We start from the raw sequence: 21,215 nt of genomic DNA on the forward strand, positions 1-21,215 counted from the left end.
GGGCGACCTCCGTCATGTCGAGCCCCCAGCCATAATCTCCTTGCACCGAATGGAAAACCTTTGGGAGTCGCTTTGGGAGCACGTTGGCTGTTCCAACTTACTTAGCACGAAAGGGGAAACCCTCCCCATACGCACCCGCAGGCATCGCTTGTATGCCGCCTGCATAGCTTGCTTCATCCACGTGAAGGAAGTGAGTGATGGCACCCTGCCAGGTCGCCCTCGACGGGCCCACTATGCAAGTGTCTCAGGGGGAAACCTCATGATGGACGCCCTCCCAAGGCCCTTAGTGACGATCTTAAAGCGCTCACCTCGCGAGGGTCCTCCTTGTCGGGCTTGCCGATGGGCCGAACTAGGCTTATCCTGTCGCATGGCGCCCGGGGCCATAGGCCGAGGGGCCTGGGTACCCCCGGTCCCAGGAGCCCGACAATAGCCCTCAGGCACACGTTGTGCATGGCCCCTCCCGTGAGGGGGGCACGAAGTGACGCAGGCCCCAACCGCGTGCAGACCAGGCTTGACGCGTGGCAACCGACGCGATGTGGGACCCTTCTTTCGGGCAACGCTTCGGGAACCGCTCTAAGTGAGCTGACATCTTCCTCTGTGCAGCGCCGGTCATTTTTTCTCCTTCGAGTGGTGCTACCCATTTTTGGTATCCGTCCCACACAAGATCTCCCCTGGGGCCGCAGCTCGCATGGGGCAACTCACTACTGGAATGGGGAGGCGCGAGCCGCCGCTACCCATGGGACAGGCCTGGCGCGCGGTGCCTAACGGGGCATTCATCCCCTCCACCCCCGTGCGGCGCAACGGGGACCATGGATGTGCTTATAGAAACCACCAGCCCAAGGGGTGGATCCACCACTACACCGCTCCTTGTATGCCTCCTTCCTGTGCTCCTCCGCTGTCCTCGAGCGAACCCGACTTTCACTCTTTACATGGCGCCCAACGGAGATACTACGAGCGCCGGAGCGCACGCGGGGCCCTAAGCATCGCTGTCGTCCCCCGGGGGCGGCGAGGTTCGGCTCCTGAGGTCAGTCCCAGTGCGCGGGTGCTGGGTCGCCAGCAATGAGTAAGTGCATCGTTGTTATCGTATGCCCTCGCAAATCCTGCTTGATCCGATGAACCCGATCGCCGAGCTTAAAGGGTGCCCGCGTCCAAGACGCCCACGGGCGGCTTGCCGGTGGCGCCACTGTGCGCGCCATCGGTTGGCGAAGCTTCTTCTTCGGTGCCTAGCCTGGCGGGGCCCGGGGGCCGTGATCCCAACCGAGACAGCGACGGAGCCCCAGGATCGCGCGACCAAAAATGGTGTGCTTGCCTGTAGGGCCTCGTGCGCGGGGCGGACGTGGCCCTCAGGGAAACCGCCGTCATCAAACGGGAGGCAATCGTGTCCCGACGCGAGTGAGGGGCCACCCAAATCGCCCGTAACCAGGAGGCAGAGCGTGAGCGCCTCGAGGCTTTGGAGAGGCGCTTATACGCTGGTGAGGGCATCGTTGTGGCGGCGCATGAGGAGGCCTTGATCGGTGCAAACATGAGGGTGGCTCGTGAGCAGTCGTACGTCCTGGAGGAGTACCACGGCGAGCTCGCCCGGTGGGAGACCTTCCTCCAACATAAGTACAACGTGCTTCATGAGGAGGTAAGTGCTTTAAGGGACCACCTGCAAGGGGCCCAAGCCGCCCTGGAAGCAGCCTCCAGAAGCGAGGGTGAGGCCAAGGAGGAGTTGAAGTCGCTCCCGGCCCAAGTTGGTGAAGCCGCTGATGGTGCCCAGGGGGCCAAGGACGACGTGGCGCACGTGCAATGCACGACAGCGCACTCGCGTCACATGGAGGAGCGGTGGGTCCAGCGGTCCGAGGAGTTGGCCCTATGAGCGGGTGCTGCGCTTCATCGCTTCATCAAGGACCCCCCGTGACACCGCGAGCTTATGGCGACGGGGACCACCCCGACTTTATCCTCACAATGGTGGAGGCCCTGGATTCGGGTGCTTCCAAGGTGGGGGGGAGGGGCGTCGAGTACGATGCGCACTACCTCCTGGGCAACGCGCTGACATGCGTCCTCTCCAGCCTAAGCCGCCATAATCTCGTGTTCGACCTCTCCCGTGCAATGGAGACAGTGCCTGCGGAGTTCCGGAGCTCCCTCAGGGACGAGGTGCGCAGGCACGTGGAATCCCTGGTCAGGTGGTTCGCCCAAGTGGTGCCTCCCAACGAGGGCGGTGGCCTCAGTGCTGCAGCCCTAAAGGACCACGGCGAGGACGACACGTCCTCCGCTTGAGCTTCCTCAGCATTCACTTACTGCACCAAAGAACCCTTGGCCACGTGGGGGCATCACACAGTTGTAACTTACTTTTGTTCGGGCGACGGTTGTCTGCCATAATTGGGATGTCTTTGTATCTTCTGCAATGCCTTCCTCTTTCCTTCTCGCATTCCCTGCGTCTCGGCTGATGAGATCCCGTTGCACACATCCCGTGAGGCCCCATTCTTGGCGTGCATCCGGGCCACGGCCCGGTAGCCCCCGAGCACTGCCCAACTTTGCGTTCCTTCGGGGCCCCCATCTCCCATGAAGTCCCCAGCAATGGTTATTCACGTGAACCTCACGAGGCCGGCACCCTCGCGAGGGTCCCATTTGAGCTGCCTGATGGCGCTGCTTCGGGAGCCCGGCTTCCCCTCCTTCGTGTCACCCTGATGTTCGCGGCGCTAGGGCCCAGCCCCCAAGCATGGGTGCGAGGGCCCCCGAAGTGCAACGCTCGGGGGCTCGCCCCCTTCACTCGGGGGGGGGGGGGGGGGGGGGCTCGCGCCTGTAGAGGCTGCTCGTGAGACACGCCTAGTGAGGCCCCTCGAGGGAAGTCCTGCAGAAAGAAAAACACCTGATCCCGACGGCGTGCACTTGCCCGCTTGCATTTTGGCGTCCCCGCTTGTATTCGGGCGTGGTGAGAGGACACAAAACCAAGGGACCTCCATGAAAAATGAGAAAACCAAGACCTCTGCTAGAAAATCGAAATCTAACTTGTTCGCGAGCCCAAAACAGGAGAGGCGCGGCTGCCGCACCCAACGTAGGCTAGCCCACCGAGCTCGCTCGCAAGTTGAAAATAGGAACGAATAAAAGCGATCGCCATGCCTAGCAGGGGCTAACCTAAAAGTAAACATGTACCCCGGGGAGTTTACTTCGTCGTCTTTCCAAGCGCGGAGCATGAGGACTGCCACTAGGACGTCGGAGGTGGCCCCCACCGCAGCCACCACGCGACTCGTCGTGGGGTTACACACAGGAGATCCCTGGGCGTATACAGCCCACTCGTTATTACGTGAGAGTGTCACATGCTTCTTCTCTAGCGCGGAGCATGAGGACTGCCACTAAGACGTGGGAGAGGCCCCCCACCACGGCCAGGACGTGGCTCGTTGTGGGATTACGGACAAGAGACCCCCGGGCGTATACAACCCACTCGTTATTACGTGAGAGTATCATAGGTTCGCCTCTGGGTGCCCGGCTCCAAGCTCCCACCTTTTGTCTGATGGAAGATGGAGGTGCTCGAGGCAGACATCACTCGGGACGGGTCTCCGAGTGGATCCGAGCTTCGCCAACTCGTCCGCCGCTTGGTTCTTCAGTCTTGGAACATGATGAAGTTCTAGACCTTCAAACTTCTTCTCCAGCTTCCTGACTGCATTGCAGTAGGTTGTCATAGTGGGGTTCCTTACGTCCCACTCTTTCATCACTTGGTTGAGCACCATGTCTGAATCACCGTAGACCATCAGGCGACGGACGCCGAGTGAGATGGCCATGCGCAATCCGTAGAGAAGAGCTTCATACTCTGCCTCATTGTTAGAGGAATCAAAGTGTATCTGAAGCACATACTTGAGCTTGTCACCCTTTGGTGATACGATCACAACACCAGCGCCGGATCCATTCAACATCTTAGACCCATCGAAGAACATTGTCCAATGAGCCGAGTAGATGTGAGTCGGTTGCTGTTGTTCTACCCATTCTGCTATAAAGTCAGCCAGGGCTTGAGACTTAATAGCTTTCTTGGCCTCGAACTTGATGTCGCAGTACAGCATCTCCATCGCCCACTTCGCCACTCGGCCTGATGCGTCCCGATTGTGGAGAATTTCCGACAACGGAGCATCAGAAACGACAGATACCGAGTGGTCTTGGAAATAATGAGCCACCTTCTTTGCAGTCATATAGATCCCATAGATAAGCTTTTGATAATGGGGATACCTCTGCTTGGAAGGTGTCAGGACTTCGGAGACGTAGTACACTGGCCGCTGAACTTTGTATGCTTTGCCTTCTTCTTCTCGCTCGACTGTAAGAACAGTACTGACGACTTGATTTGTAGCCGCGATATACAGAAGAAGGGGCTCTTTACTGAGCGGAGCAGTCAGAACCGGCTGGGTGGAAAGTAGGACTTTGAGGTCGTCGAACGCGACTTGGGCTTCGTCTGTCCACTCGAAGGTATCTGATTTCTTCATGAGTCGGTACAGAGGAAGTGCTTTTTCGCCGAGTCGACTGATGAACCTGCTCAAAGCTGCTAAGCAACCTGTGAGTCGTTGAACATCGTGTATTCTGACCGGCCTCTCCATTCGGACGATGGTCCCGATCTTTTAGGAAACGAAGAAACCGAGTAACTTTCCGCTGGGAACACCGAATGAACACTTGGCGGGATTTAGCTTGATATCGTACCTACGAAGGTTGGCGAATGTTTCTGCCAAGTCAGTCAGCAGGTCGGAACCTTTGCGGGACTTGACTACGATATCATCCATGTATGCCTCCACATTGCGACCGATCTGGTCGAGGAGACATTTTTGGATCATGCGCATAAAGGTAGCTCCTGCATTCTTCAGACCGAAAGGCATGGTGATGTAGCAGAAGCACCCAAACGGGGTGATGAAAGCTGTTTTCAACTCATCGGGACCATACAGACGGATCTGATGATAACCCGAGTAGGCATCAGGAAATGATAAACGCTCGCACCCCGCAGTCGAATCGACAATTTGATCTATGCGGGGGAGCGGAAAATGGTCTTTCGGGCAGACCTTATTGAGGTGCTTGAAGTCAATGCACATTCGGAGTGACTTGTCCTTCTTGGGCACCATGACTACATTGGCGAGCCACTCGGAGTGGTGAACCTCGCGAATGAATCTGGCAGCTAGCAGCTTAGCCACCTCTTGTCCGATTGGCTTCCTTTTGTGCGCGGCGGACCGGCGCAGGCGCTCTCGGACGGGCCGAGCAGCGGGATCCACATGCAGTCGGTGCTCAGCCAACTCCCTAGGTACACCCGGCATGTCAGATGGCTTCCATGCGAAGATGTCCCAGTTCTCACGGAGGAATTGGGTGAGCTCGGCTTCCTATTTGGGATCCAGGGTGGTGGAGATGTTCGTCGGGGCGGCAGACTCGTCCGTCGGGTGGATGCTGACCTTCTTAGTCTCTCCCGCCGACTGGAACGCGGACTGAGAAGCTGGCTTCTTTGAGCGCATTAAGTCGGCGGGGTCGACTGTCTTCTTGTACTCTTCGAGCTCGAGTACAGCCATCTGCTGGTCGGCGATCCTCGACCCCTCTTGCAGACACTCCTCGGCTCGCTGGCGGTTGCCGGTGACGGTGATAACGCCTTTTGGACCGGGCATTTTCAACTTCAAGTACACATAACACGGTCGTGCCATGAAACTCACATATGCCGGGCGGCCCAGAATTGCATGGTAAGCGCTCTGGAAGTCCACCACCTCAAACGTGAGCTTCTCCTTGCGAAGGTTCTTGTCGGAGCTGAAGATGACCTCCAATGCGATCTGGCCGAGTGATTTGGCCTTCTGCCCTGGGATGACTCCGTGGAACTGCATATTGCTCTCGCTGAGTCTAGACATCGGAATGCCCATCCCCTTGAGAGTGTCGGCGTACATAATATTCAACCCGCTGCCGCCGTCCATTAGGACTTTGCGCAATCGGACTCCTTCCACCACCGGGTGGACGACCAGAGCCTGCCTTCCTGGGGTGGGGACATGTGTTGGAAGATCCGACTGATCGAAGGTAATCACAGTCTGAGACCATTTGAGAAACTTGGGGGCAGTCGGAACGGCCATGTTGACTTCTCTGTTCACTAGCTTCAGTCGACTCTTGCTTTCGACGTCAGCGAAGATCATGAGGGTTGCATGGACTTGGGGGAATGGATCCTCCTTGTCCTCTGGACACAGTGCTGAAGCTCCACAAGACCTGTAGGGCGCTTGCACGTTCCTTCGAAGGTTCTGATGAACACTCGGGCTAGATCTGCCCAACTGTAAATGCTTGAGGGGGCCAACTGGTTCAGCCAATCTCGGGCCGAGCCGTCGAGCATCAGAGGGAGGTGCTTCATAGCGACATGGTTGTCTCCTCCTCCGATCTGGACCGCCACTCAGTAGTCGTCTAGCCATGTTTCGGGCTTGGACTCTCTTGAGAATTTACCGATTCCCGCAGCCAATCAGAAGTTGGGTGGGATATCAGCCGAGCGGATGGCTCGACTAAAACACTCGGGGCCAGATACGATGGCCCTGCTTCCACTCGGACGGTCCATATCGCGGCCATCGCGGTGGGCTCGACCCCTGTCGACTCTTCGCTGAGCAATTCGGCCCCTTGCGTCGGGTCTTGGGTCGTAAGTGTCGCCGACTGAATGCCGATCATCATGATGCCGGGACCCGCAGGGCCCACCCCGCGGAGGGGTGCGTGAGCGACGGCGATACTGATGAGATCCAGGGCTGTGAACCGATCTATGCGTGTTTGCATGGACGGAACTATTGTGGATCCGATTGTGTGACTCGGAGACTGCCGAATTCTGCTGCTGCGCCGTGCGCAACAGGGCTCCGATTTGTTCGATTCCCCTTCCTGCCTCTGAATCAGTCGGCTGGAGGGAATCAGCAATCTGGGCAGCCGCGGCAAGGTTGAGGAGAGGTGTGTGGAACACCTCCACGTTGCTCCGCCGAGTGTGTCGGCTGGCAGAACGACGAGGCGGACGACGCGCACCGGATGCTTCGCCAACTTCACCTCGGTCGGCCTGACGAGGATCTTCATGGGAGTTGGCCATGTGTACTTCTGCTGCAGGCCCACGACCCACGTACTCGGTATGAAGCTCAGTCGGAACCGAGTCCGAGCACTGGGAGCGTGCGGCTACTACAACAGACTCCAGAACTGCCACCTGAGAGGACGCGATCTGGCGCGCTCGGGCATGCTGCACCCAACGTTGGAGACGCGGACTGTGGGACCGCTTACTGCGGCGAGTGACGAGGGTGTAATCTGGAAATGGAGCCGATTGTTGGAGAAGAAGAACGCCGCGAGCGCCGGCATGGAAGTGCGTGGTCCCGCGACGGGGAAGCGCCTCGACGTCAATGGGTGCCTCCCGAAGCCACGCCGAATCGTCGACGACGAAGGAGAGAGCACCAAAGAGGATCTGGTGACCCATGGTCGAAACTCCACCGGACGACATGACGAAAGGAAGTAGTCGCAAACTCGCCGGAAGTCGCTTAGACGCCTGCCCCACGGTGGGCGCCAACTGTCGTAGGTATAAGCCTGACAGTAGATGTGTAGGGTACGAATGAGATGGGCAGAGTCCTAGCTACGGCGAGGTTGTATGAGTTCAGGCCCCTCTACGGTGGAGGTAATAGCCCTACGTCTCAGTGCTCCTGGAGCTTGTTACCGAGTGTAATATGGAGTACAATGTTTTTCTAACCCTTTTACCAGTGGGGGAGGGCGGCTTATATAGAGTGCGCTGCCCTCCACAACGGTTCCGATTCAAGGGTGGAGTAGTGGCGATTGAATGCATGCGTTACAGGTAACGTATGCTATAAATGCTAGTTAATGCACCCGGAAACGTACGGCGGTTTCCCTCCGGAGAGGTTATGACGCACCGAGTGTATCCAGTCGATAGGTCCGGTGTCCTCCGAGTCTTAGTCTCCGACTGGATGATTCAGGGCCCGTTACCGACTCGATGATGGGGGCACCTTAATACAGTCGGGCATACTTAAGGTCCTGTCCCTTGCGTGGGGTAGTCCTTGGGTAGGACCTGTAGGACAGTCCTATGACCCTACCCTAGGACTATGACCCCATCAGCGAACTCTCAATACCTTGGCGCTCGATGCCACTCCCCTGGCCCACGGGGGGCCACGTAGGGGCGCGCCCTCGTGGGCTCTCGGGCGGCTTCCCGTCGCACCGACCATGCCCGGCGGCCCCAGTCTAGAGTCCCCGAGCCCGATCCTATGGGGGTGCCCGATGTGCCCCTATGTCCGTGGGGGAGCGGGTGCCGTCTTGGGGCGTGTAGGCCACGACGCCAACGCCCGAAACAACACCCCTCTCATCCGGGGGTCATGGGCGCAGTGGCATGGTGGCGTCGATCGGGTTGCGCATGTCACAGGGGGACCCACGCAAAGTATCGTCTCGGAGATGGCCGCTGCCACCGTCGCCGCGCGGTCAGCGGACGTGGTCACCGAAGTCTCCTCTACGGTCACGTGTTGGGAAACGTAGCATGGGAAACAAAAAAATTCCTACGTGCACGCAATACCTATCCATGGTGATGATCATCTACCAGAGGGGAGAGTGAATCTACATACCCTTGTAGATCGCTAAGTGGAAGCGTATATAACGCGGTTGATGTAGTGGAACATCTTCGCGATCCAAATCACAGCCCTTCCCGCGATCTCGTCACGATACATCCCGCAATCCCATCACGATCCATCCCGATCTAGTGCCCAACGGACGGCACCTCCGCGTTCAGCACACGTATAGCTCGATGACGATCCCATCTTCTTGATCCAGCAAGAGGGCGGAGAGGTAGATGAGTTCTCTAGCACGATGGCGTGGTGGTGCTGGTGCTGAACTAATCCAGCAGTGCTTCGCCTAAGCATCGCCGAACTAAACTAGAGGAGAAAAATATCTAGAGAGAAGTAGAGGGAGCACGTGGCAATTAGGATTAGCCCTCACCTCTAAAACCTATAGTATATATAGGAGGGAGGGAGGGGAGGAGGCAGCCTCAAACCCTCAAGGTTTGGCCGAAATTGGTGGTGGAGGAGTGACGACCCACAAGTATAGGGGATCAATCGTAGTCCTTTCGATATGTAAGAGTGTCGACCCCAACGAGGATCAGAAGGCTCTGATAAACGGATTTCAGCAAGGTAATAACTGCAAGCACTGAAAGTAGCGGTAACAAGTGATCGTGCAGCGAGGTGAAACGTAGCAAGCAAAGAGTAACAAGTAACAAGTAGTAGCAACAGTGCAGCAAGTGGCCCAATCCCTTTTGCAGCAAGGGACAAGCATGAACAAAGTCTTATAGGAGGAAAAACGCACCCGAGGAGACACGGGAATTTCTGTCATGCTAGTTTCATCATGTTCATATGATTCGCGTTCATTACTTTGATAGTTTGATATGTGGGTGGACCGGCGCTTGGGTACTACCCTTACTTGGACAAGCATCCCACTTATGATTAACCTCTCTCGCAAGCATCCGCAACTACAAAATAAGAATTAATACAAAGTCTAACCATAGCATTAAACTAGTGGATCCAAATCATCCCCTCACGAAGAAACACATAGACTGGGGTTTAAGCTTCTATCACTCCAGCAACCCATCATCTACTTACTACTTTCCAATGCCTTCCTCTAGGCCCAAATATGGTGAAGTGTTATGTAGTCTACGTTCACATAACACCACTAGAGCAAAAACAACATACAGCATATCAAAATACCGAACGAATATCAAACTCACATGACTATTATTAACATGACTTATCCCATGTCCTGAGGAACAAAAGTAACTACTCACAAAACATAATCATAATCATGATCAGAGGTGTAATGAATAGCATCAAGGATCTGAACATAAACTCTTCCACCAAGTAATCCAACTAGCATCAACTACAAAGAGTAATCAACACTACTAGCAACCTTACAAGTACCAATCGGAGTTGCGAGACGAAGATTGATTACAAGAGATGAACTAGGGATTGGAGAGGAGATGGTGCTGATGAAGATGTTGATGAAGATGCCTCCCCTCCAACGAGAGGAGTGTTGGTGATGACGATGGCGACGATCTCCCCCTCCAGGAGGGAAGTTTCCCCGGCAGGATCGTCCTGCTGGAGCTCTAGATTGGATCTTCTCAAGTTCCACCTCGTGGCGGTGGCGAAACCACGAAAAAGCTCTCTTCTGATTTTTTCTCGACCAGGACGCTTCATATAGAAAAAGAGGGGGGCTAGTGGGCCGTTAGGGAGCCCACAAGCCCCTACTCCGCCACTAGGGGGTGGTGGTGTCAGGGCTTGTGGCGCCCTGGCAGCCCCCTCCGGTAGTTCTTTCGCACAGTATTTTTTATATAATCCCAAAAAATCCACGTAACTTTTCAGGGCATTTGGAGATGCGCAGAATAGTGGACTAGGATTTGCTCCTTTTCTAGTCCAGAATTCCAGCTGCCTGAATTCTCCCTCTTCAAATAAACCTTGCAAAATAAGAGAGAAAAGGCATAAATATGGTACCACAAGTAATATAACAGCCCAAAAAGCAATAAATATGAACATGAAAGCATGATGCAAAATGGACGTATCAAGGAGTCCCACTCCAATCCTACTAGGAGTAGGATTCCTCCTCTCCACTTGGAAACCCTTTCCACCTTTTCCACCTTTGGGTTTCTTTCCTTCCAAGCTCCAATCTGCCTTGGGCTTTAGTGGAGGCTTCGGCCATCCCACTAAGGGCTGGTCCAAGTCCTCCCACAGCCCATGAGACCCTTTGGGGTGGGTGGCCCCACCTGGTGGACCCCCAGAACCCATTCATCACTCCCGGTACACTGACGGAAATGCTAGAAACTTTTCCGGAGTTCAAAACCCACTTTCCTATATATCAATGTTTAACTCTAGACCATTCTGAAGCTCCTCGTGATGTCCGATATCTCATCCGGGACTCCGAACAACTTTCGGTTACCAAACTCACATAACTCAAAAATACCGAAACGTCACTGAACCTTAAGTGTGCAGACCCTGTGGGTTCGAGAACTATGCAGACAAGACCTGAGACACTCCCCGGTCAATAAAAAATAGCAGGACCTGGATGTCCTTATTGGCTCCTACATATTCTATGTAGATCTCTATCGGTTGAACCTCTATGTCAAGGATTCATTTAATCTCATATGTTGTTCCCTTTGTCCTTCGGTATGTTACTTGCCCGAGATTCGGTCGTCGGTATCTCCATACCTAGTTCAATCTCGTTATAGGAAAGTCTCTTTACTCGTTCTGTAATACAAGATACGGTAACTAACTCTTTAGTCACATTGCTTGCAAGGCTTGTTTTGATGTTGTATTACTGAGTGGGCCCCGAGATACCTCTCCGTCACACGGAGTGACAAATCCCAGTCTTGATCCATGCCAACCCAACAAAAACCTTTGGAGATACCTATAGAGCACCTTTGTAGTCACCCAGTAACGTTGCGATGTTTGATACACACAAGGTATTCCTCTGGTATCCGGGAGTTGGATGATCTCATGGTCATAGGAACACAAACATTGACATGCAGAAAACAGTAGCAATAAACTGACACGATCATATGCTACGTTTATAGTTTGGGTCTTGTCCATCACTTCATTCTCCTAATTATCTGGTCCCGTTATCAAGTGACAATACTTGCCTATGGCCAGGAAACCTTGACCATCTTTGATCAACGAGCTAGTCAACTAGAGGGTCACTAGGAACAGTGTGTTGTCTATGTATCCACACATGTATTTGAGTTTCCAATCAATACAATTCTAGCATGGATAATAAACGATTATCATGAACAAGAAAATATAATAATAACAAATTTATTATTGCCTCTTGGGCATATTTCCAACAACACGATCTCGGTGCCGATTGGTGCGCTTCCTGTTGAGGATGCTGACTGATACGTCCATTTTGCATCATGTTTTCATGTTGATATTTATCGCTTCTTGGGCTGTTATTTCACTTCACGGTACAATACTTATGCCTTTTCTCTCTTATTTTGCAAGGTTTACATGAAGAGGGAGAATGCCAGCAACTGGAATTCTGGCCTGAAAGTGGAGCAAAGTTGAGATACCTATTCTACGCAACTCCAAACGCCGCAAAAATCAACGAGGATTTTTTTCCGGATTAATAGAAAATATTGGGCCGAAGAAGCGCCAGAGGGGCGCGTGCAGGTGGACACAAGCCTGCACGGCGCGGCCACGCCTAGGCCGCGCCACGAGGGCTTGTGGGCAGCCTGCTGTTCCACTGGCCCCCCTCTTCTGCTATATGAAGGGTTTCGTCTAGAAAAAAATCAGGGAGTAGCTTTTTCGTGGATTCGCCGCCACCACGAGGCGGAACTTGAGCAGAACCAATCTAGAGCTCTGACAGGACGATCCTGCTGGGGAAACTTCCCTCCCGGAGGGGGAAATAGTCGCCATCGTCATCACTAACACTCCTCTCATCGGAGGGGACTCATCACCATCAACATCTTCATCAGCACCATCTCATCTCCAAACCCTAGTTCATCACTTGTAACCAATCTCCGTCTCGCGACACCGATTGGTACTTGTAAGGTTGCTTGTATTGTTAATTACTCTTTGTAGTTGATGCTAGTTGGATTACTTGGTGGAAGAGTTTATGTTCAGATCCTTGATGCTACTCATTACCTCTCTGGTCATGAATATGATTATGCTTTGTGAGTAGTTACTTTTGTTCGTGAGGACATGGGATAAGTCATGCTAATAATAGTCATGTGAATTTGGTATTCCTTCGATATTTTGATGTGTTGTATGTTGTTTTTCCTCTAGTGGTGTTATGTGTACGTCGACTACATAACACTTCACCATTATTTGGGCCTAGAGGAAGGCATTGGGAAGTAGTAAGTAGATGATGGGTTCCTAGAGTGACAGAAGCTTAAACCCTAGTTTATGCGTTGCTTCGTAAGGGGCTGATTTGGATCCACTAGTTTAATGCTATTGTTAGACTTTGTCTTAATTCTTCTTTCATCTTGCGAGAGGGGTTAATCATAAGTGGGATGCTTTTCCAAGTAAGGGCAGTACCCAAGCGCTGGTCCACCCAAATATCAAACTATCAAAGTAACGAACGCGAATCATATGAACATGATGAAACTAGCATGACAGAAATTCCCGTGTGTCCTCGGGAGCAATTTTCCTCCTATAAGACTTTATCTAGCCTTGTCCCTTGCTACAAAAGGGATTGGGCCACTTTGCTGCACTGTTGCTACTTTTTTTACTTGTTGCTTGCTACGAATCATCTCACCACACAATCACTTGTTACCGATAATTTCAGTGCTTGCAGATATTTCCTTGCTGAAACCCACTTTTCAGATCCTTCTGCTCCTCGTTGGGTTCGACACTCTTACTTATTGAAAGGACTAAGATTCATCCCCTATACTTGTGGGTCATTGAGACTCTTTTCTGGTGCTGTTGCCGGGGAGTGAAACGTCTTTGGTAAGTGGAACTTGGTAAGGAAACATTCATATAGTGTGCTGAAATTTATTGTCACTTGTCACTATGGATACTAATCCTTTGAGGGGCTTGTTCGGGGTATCTACACCTCGAACGAAAGCACAAATAGTTGCTCCTCAACCTGCTGCACCTACTGAAAATATTTGCTTTGAATTTCCTTCGGGTATGCTTGAGAAACTGCTGGCTAATCCTTTTACACGAGATGGAACATCACATCCAGACTTGCATCTAATCTATGTAGATGAAGTTCGTGGTTTATTTAAGCTTGCAGGTTTGCCCCGGGATGAGGCCAAGAAGAAGGTCTTTCCTTTATCTTTGAAGGATAAGGTGTGGACATGGTATAGGCTATGTGATGATACTGGATCATGGGACTACAATCGGTTGAAATTAGAATTTCATAAAAAGTTTTATCCTATGCATTTAGTACATCGTGATCGGAATTATATTTATAACTTTTGGCCTCGCGACAGAGAAAGCATCGCTCAAGCTTGGGGGAGGCTTAAATCAATGGTATATTCATGCCCCAATCATGAGCTCTCGAGAGAAATTATCATTCAGAACTTCTATGCTCGGCTTTCTCATGATGATCGCACCATGCTTGACACTTCTTGTACTGGTTCTTTTATGAAGAGAGATATTGACTTCAAATGGAATTTATTGGAGAGAATTAAATGCAACTCTGAAGATTGGGAGCTTGAAGAAGGTAAGGAGTCAGGTATGAATTTCACGTTTGATTGCGTTAAATCCTTTGTTGAGACAATTACCTTTAGTGATTTTAGCACTAAGTATGGACTTGACTCTGAGATAGTAGCTTCATTGTGTGAATCTTTTCCTGTCATATTGATACCCCCAAAGAGAAGTGGTTTAAATATCATCCTCCTTTAGAATTCAATGTAGTTAAACCCACTCCAGTTGAAGAGAGAGTCATTGCCTATAGTGATCCTGTTGTTCCCAGTGCTTACATTGAGAAACCACCTTTCCCTGTTAGGATAAAGGATCATTCTAAAGCTTCAACTATGATATGTAGAGGCTACATTAGAACACCTTCACGCCCTGAGAAAATTAGAGTTGAGCCTAGAATTTTTATTATCAAAGATCTTCTGTCCGACGATGTTGAGGGACATAATATTCACTTCTGTGAAGATGCTGCTAGAATTGCTAAACCTCACACTAGAGACAAACATAGGCATGTTGTTGGCATGCATGTTGTTTCTGTTAAGATAGGAGATCATTGTTATCATGGCATATGTGACGTGGGTGCTAGTATTAGTGCAATACACCAATCCTTATATGATGAAATCAAAGATGAGATTGCACCTGGTGAGATAGAGCCTATTGATGTCACTATTCAACTTGCCAATAGAGATACTATTTGCCCTGTGGGAATTGTTAGGGATGTCGAAGTCTTGTGTGGTAAAACAAAGTATCCTGCTGATTTCCTCGTTCTTGCTACTGCACAAGATAGCTTTTGTCCCATCATAGTTGGCAGACCTTTTCTCAATACTGTCAATGCTCATGTTGATTGTGAGAAGCAAACTGTCACTATTGGCTTTGAAGGTGTGTCACATGAGTTCATTTTCTCCAAGTTTGGTAGACAACCTCATGAAAAAGAGTCGCCTAGTAAGGATGAAACTATTGCCTTAGCTTCTATTGCCGTGCCTCCTACTGATCCCTTAGAGCAATACTTGCTTGAGCATGAAAATGATATGCATATGGTTGAAAGGGATGAAATAGATAGAGTTGTCTTGGAAAAATATCCTATCCTTAAGAATAACTTGCCTACTGAACTGCTAGGGGATCCACCTCCACCAAAGGGTGATCATGTGTTCGAGCTTCAACAGTTTCCTGATACTCTTAAGTATGCCTATCTTGATGAAAAAGAGATATATCCTGTTATAGTTAGTGCGAGCCTCTCAGAGCATGAAGAAAATAAGTTACTAAAAACTCTGAGAAAGCACCGTGCTGCTATTGGATATACTCTTGATGATCTTAAGGGCATTAGTTCTACCCTATGCTAGCACAAGATTAAAACTGATCCTGATTTCAAACCAGATGCTCATCATCAAAGGAGATTGAATCCTAAAATGAAAGAAGTAGTAAGAAAAGAAATACTAAAGCTCCTGGAAGCGGGTATTATCTATCATGTTGCTCATACGATTGGGTGAGTCCGGTGCATTCCGTCCCTAAGAAGGGAGGCATTACCGTTGTCCCTAATGATAAGGCTGAATTGACCCCACAGAGGATTATTACTGGCTATAGGATGGTGATTGATTTTAGGAAATTGAACAAAGCTACTAGGAAATATCATTAACCTTTGCCTTTTATCGACCAAATGCTAGAAAGGCTTTCCAAACACACACACTTTTGCTTTCTAGATGGTTATTCTAGTTTCTCTCAAATACCAGTTGCACAATCTGATCAGGAGAAAACCACTTTCACCTGCCCTTTCGGTACCTTTGCTTATAGACGTATGCCTTTTGTCTTATGTAATGCACCTGCCACCTTTCAAAGATGTATGATGGCTATATTCTCTGACTTCTGTTAAAAGATTATTGAGGTTTTCATGGATGACTTCTCCGTTTATGGGTCTTCCTTTGATGATTGCCTCAGCAACCTTGATCGAGTCTTTCAGAGATGTAAAGACACCAATCTTGTCTTGAATTGGGAGAAGTGCCACTTTATGTTAATGAAGGCATCGTCTTAGGACATAAAATTTCTGAAAGAGGTATTGAAGTCGATAAGGCTAAGGTTGATGCCATCGAGAAAATGCCATACCCCATAAATATCAAAGGGATAAGAAGTTTCCTTCGTCATGCTGCTTTCTATAGAAGGTTCATTAAAGACTTCTCTAAGATTTCTAGGCCTCTTACCAATCTCTTGCAAAAGGATATTCCTTTTGTTTTTTATGAGGATTGTGAGGAAGCCTTCGAAATACTTAAGAGGGCTTTGATAACTACACCTATTGTTCAACCATCTCATTGGAACTTACCTTTTGAAATCATGTGTGATGCTAGTGATTATGCTGTTGGTGTTGTCCTAGGACAAAGAGTTGATAAGAAGTTGAATGTTATTCACTATGCTAGTAAAACTCTAGACAGTGCCCAGAGAAACTATGCTACTACGGAGAAGGAGTTTTTAGCAGTCGTGTTTGCATGTGAAAAGTTCAGGTCATACATAGTTGAATCCAAAGTCACTATTCACACTGATCATGCTGCTATTAAGTACCTCATGGAGAAGAAAGACGCTAAACCTAGACTTATCAGATGGGTTCTCTTGCTACAAGAATTTGATTTGCATGTTGCCGATAGATAGGGTGCTGATAACTGCTACGGCAACACACAACAGCGCCAGAAATTGACACGTTGATGGAGTCTGGGCTTGCGTTGGTTTTTCCATTGAAGAGGAAAGGGTGATGCAGCACAGGAGCAGTAAGTATTTCCCTCGGTTTGAGAACCAAGGTATCGATCCAAAAGGAGGGTCTCGTCAAGTCCAGAGTACCTTCAATATTGTTTGCAAAGTGAGATCTGAAGGCGGGAAGTGCAACAAAGTAAAATGTGTAAGGCTGAAAATATGGTGTGGAGTAGACCCGGAGGCCATAGTGTTCACTAGAGGCTTCTCTCAAAATAGCAAATATCACAGTGGGTGAACAAATTACTGTCGAGCAATTGATAGAACCGCGCAAAGTCATGACGATATCTAAGGCAATGATCATACATCTAGGCATCACGTCCGAGACAAGTAGACCGATACTTTCTGCATCTACTACTATTACTCCACACATCGACCGCTATCCAGCATGCATCTAGTGTATTGAGTTAATGACGAACAGAGTAACGCCTTAAGCAAGATGACATGATGTAGAGGGATAATCTCAAACCAATGATGAAAACCCCATCTTTTTACCCTTGATGGCAACAACACGATGCGTGCCTCGCTACCCCTTCTGTCACTGGGTGAGGTCACCGCACGGTATGAACCCAAAACCAAGCACTTCTCCCATTGAAAGAATCATGGATCTAGTTGGCCAAACAAAACCCACAACTCATAGAGAATTACAAGGATATGGAATCATGCATAAGAGAGATCAGAAGAAACTCAAATAAGATTCATAGATAATCTGATCATAAATCCACAATTCATCGGATCTCGACAACCACACCGCAAAAGAAGATTACATCGGATAGATCTCCATGAAGATCATGGAGAACTTTGTATTGAAGATCCAAGAGAGAGAAGAAGCCATCTAGTTACTAGCTATGGACCCGTAGGTCTATGGTGAACTACTCACGCATCATCGGAGAGGTCATGGTGTTGATGAAGAAGCCCTCCGTGTCCGAATCCCCCCTCCGGCAGGGCACCAGAACGTGCCCCTGATGGGATCTTGTGGAGACAGAAGCTTGCGGCGGCGGAAAAGTACTTTCGATGATCTCCTGATTTTTTTGGCATTTTCAAGGAATATATAGGAGCAACCCCTAGGGCAGAGGGCGCCGAGGGGGCCCACAAGCCTGTGGGCCGCGGCCTCCCCACTGGTCGCGGGGTGGGGGCTTGTTTGGCCCCTGAGGCCCTCCTGCCTTGGCTCTCAAGCTTCCCGATCTTCTTCCGTTACGAAAAAAAATCTTTTCGGGGATTTTCTTCCGTTTGGACTCTGTTTCAAAATCTCCTCTGAAAGGGGTAAAAAACATGGGAAAAACAAGAACTGGCACTTGGCACTGACTTAATAATTTAGTCCCAAAAAATATATAAAAGGCATGCAAAACATCCAAAGTTTGACAAGATAATAGCATGAAACCATCAAAAATAATAGATACGTTGGAGACGTATCAAGCATCCCCAAGCTTAACTCCTGCTCGTTCTCGAGTAGGGAAGTGATAAAGAATGAATTTTTGATGTGGAATGCCGCCTAGCATAGTTGTCCTTTGCAACTTCTTTCATGTGACATGAATGCTCAGATTTGTAAGATTCGAAACAATAGTTTGCTATTGACATGAAAACAATAATACTTCAAGCAAACTTGCAAGGTAATCATGAACTTTCAAAATAACAAGGCCAATGAAAGTTATCCCTACAAAATCATATTGTCTGATTATGCTCCATCATCCTCACACAACTAATGTAAATCATCCACAACCCCAGTATTGGCCAAGTAATTGTTTTCGCACTCTTACTTTCTCAAACTTTTTATAACTATCACGCAATACATGAGCGTGATCCATGGATATAGCACTACAGGTGGAATAGAGTGTGGTGGTGGTTGTGAGAAAAAAGGGAGGAGATAGTCACATTGACTCGGCGTATCAAAGGGTTATGGAGATGCCCATTAATAGATATCAATGTGAATGAGTAGGGATTTCCATACAAGAGATGCACTAGAGCTATAAGTATGTGAAAGCTCAAAAGGAGAACTAGTGGGTGTGCATCCAACTTGCTTTCTCACGAAGACCTAGGGCAATTTTGAGGAAGCCCATCATTGGAATATACAAGCCAAGTTATATAATGAAGATTCCCACTAGCATATGGTAGTGACAAAGCAAGAAGCTCTCAATCATGAAGAACATGGTGCTATCATGAAGCACAAGTGTGGAAAAAGATAGTAGCATTGTCCCTTCTCTCTTTTTCTCTCTCTTTTTTTCATTTGGGCTCCTAGGCCTCTCTTTTATTCTTTTATCTTCTCTTTTTTTTGTCTCTTTGGCCTCTCTTTGTTTTTCCTCACATGGGACAATGCTCTAATAATGATGATCATCACACTTTTATTTACTCACAACACAAAACTCTAAATGATGACTCCATAGGAAATGCCTCCGGAAGTGTACCGGGATGTGCAACGATTTAGCATGGCGTATGACGTTGAAACATCCCGCTAGCTATCTTACGATCATGCAATGGCAATATGAGAGTGACGACACAAGTCACGAGACAGAACGGTGGGAGTTGCATGGCAATATATCTCGGAATGGCTATGAAAATGACATAGTAGGTAGGTATGGTGGCTATTTTGAGGAAGGAATATGGTGGGTTTGTGCACCGGCGAGACTTGCGCGGCACTAGAGAGGCTAGCAATTGTGGAAGGTGAAAGTGCATCCATACCATGGACTCACATTAGTCATGAAGAACTCGCATACTTGTTGCAAAAGTTTTTATTAGTAATCGAAACAAAGTGCTAAACGCATACTCCGAGGGGAAGGGTTGGTAGGTGTTAACCATCGCGCGATCCCGACCTCAACACAAAGGATGACAATCAATAGATCAATTATGCTCCGATTTCCTAACATAGCGGTTCACCATACGTGCATGCTACGGGAATCACTAACTTCAACACAAGTATTTCTAGATTCACAACACCCTACTAACATAGCTCTTAATATTACCAAATCCGCGTCTCAAAACTAATTGAGAGGAATCAAAACTTCTCTTTCTACTCAATGCACATGAAAATGGAGGTTTTTGCATCCTCTTTGGGTACCTATCACATTTGGGACTACTTTCATAGCATAAGCCAACTACCAAGTCATGCATCGCCATGCTCTAAAAGATATAAGTGAAGCACTAGAGCAAAAGTATCTAGCTCAAAAGATATAAGTGAAGCACTATGAGCATTCTAGCAAAATCACGATGAGTGCATGTCTATCTCTCTCAAAAAGGTGTGCAGCAAGGATGATTGTGACACAACAAAAGGAAAAGACTCCTACGATACAGGACGCTCCAAGAAAAACACATATCATGTGGTGAATAAAAATATAGCTCCAAGTAATGTTATCGATGGATTGAAGACGAAAGAGGGGATGCCTTCCCGGGACATCCCCAAGCTTAGGCTTTTTGGTGTACTTGAATTTGTCTTGGGATGCCTTCGGCATCCCCAAGCTTGATCTCTTTACACTCCTTATCTCTTTGTCCATGAAAACATCACCCAAAACATGAAAACTTCACAACACAAAACTTAAACAAAAACTCGTGATAACATTAGCACAAGAAAACCAACTACCACTTCTTTTGGTACTGTAGCAAACTTGTCCATGGCTAGTACCCCCCGATACTAACCATAGTTTCATCAAAACAAGCAACCAACTCAACAAAAACAGAATCTGTCAAAAACAGACCAGTCTGTAGTAATCTGTATACTTTGTATACTTCTGGTACCTCAAAAAATCTGAAAATTTACGACGGCCTGGGCAAAAGGCATATCAACCAGCAGAAAAAAGAATCAACTCAAAAGCTCTTTCTGAATAAAAATGAAAAATCATCTCGTGAGCGAAAATTTTCTGTCTTTTTCTAGCAGGATCAAACAACCATTACCAAGACTAGTCATAAAGGTTTTGCTTGGCTCAAACACAAGAAGAAACACAAAAAACACAATCACAATAGAATTGTGATGGCGTGGACGCAAAAAAACAGAAAGAAAAATATAAATTCATTGGGTTGTCTCCCAACAAGCGCTATTGTTTAACGCCCTTAGCTAGGCATAAAAGCGATAGAATCACGTATCGTCGTCTTTGGTGCTCAAACCATAAGTGACCCTCATCATGGATTCATAAGGCAATCTTATTTTCTTTCTAGGAAAGTGTTCCATGCCCGTCCTTAAATGAAATTGAAATCTAATATTCCCTTCCTTCATATCGATGATAGCACCTATAGTCCTTAGGAAAGGTCTACCAAGAATAATAGGGCATGTAGGATTGCAATCAATGTCAAGCACAATGAAATCCACGGGTACATAGTTCCTATTTGCAATAATAAGAAAATCATTGATCCTTCCCATGGGTTTCTTGACAGTAGAATCAGCAAGATGCAAATTAAGAG

The 21,215-nt window shown here is 48.8% G+C and overlaps 1 pseudogene; it reads left to right on the plus strand.

The window, feature by feature from the left end:
- The first annotated feature begins 8,154 nt into the window (after positions 1-8,154).
- The window catches only part of LOC123405568, a 35,702-nt pseudogene continuing 22,641 nt past the window's right edge, over positions 8,155-21,215 (plus strand).

The sequence above is a fragment of the Hordeum vulgare genome, chromosome 6H (genome assembly GCF_904849725.1).
Source record: "Hordeum vulgare subsp. vulgare chromosome 6H, MorexV3_pseudomolecules_assembly, whole genome shotgun sequence".
In the NCBI taxonomy this organism is placed as follows: Eukaryota; Viridiplantae; Streptophyta; class Magnoliopsida; order Poales; family Poaceae; genus Hordeum; species Hordeum vulgare.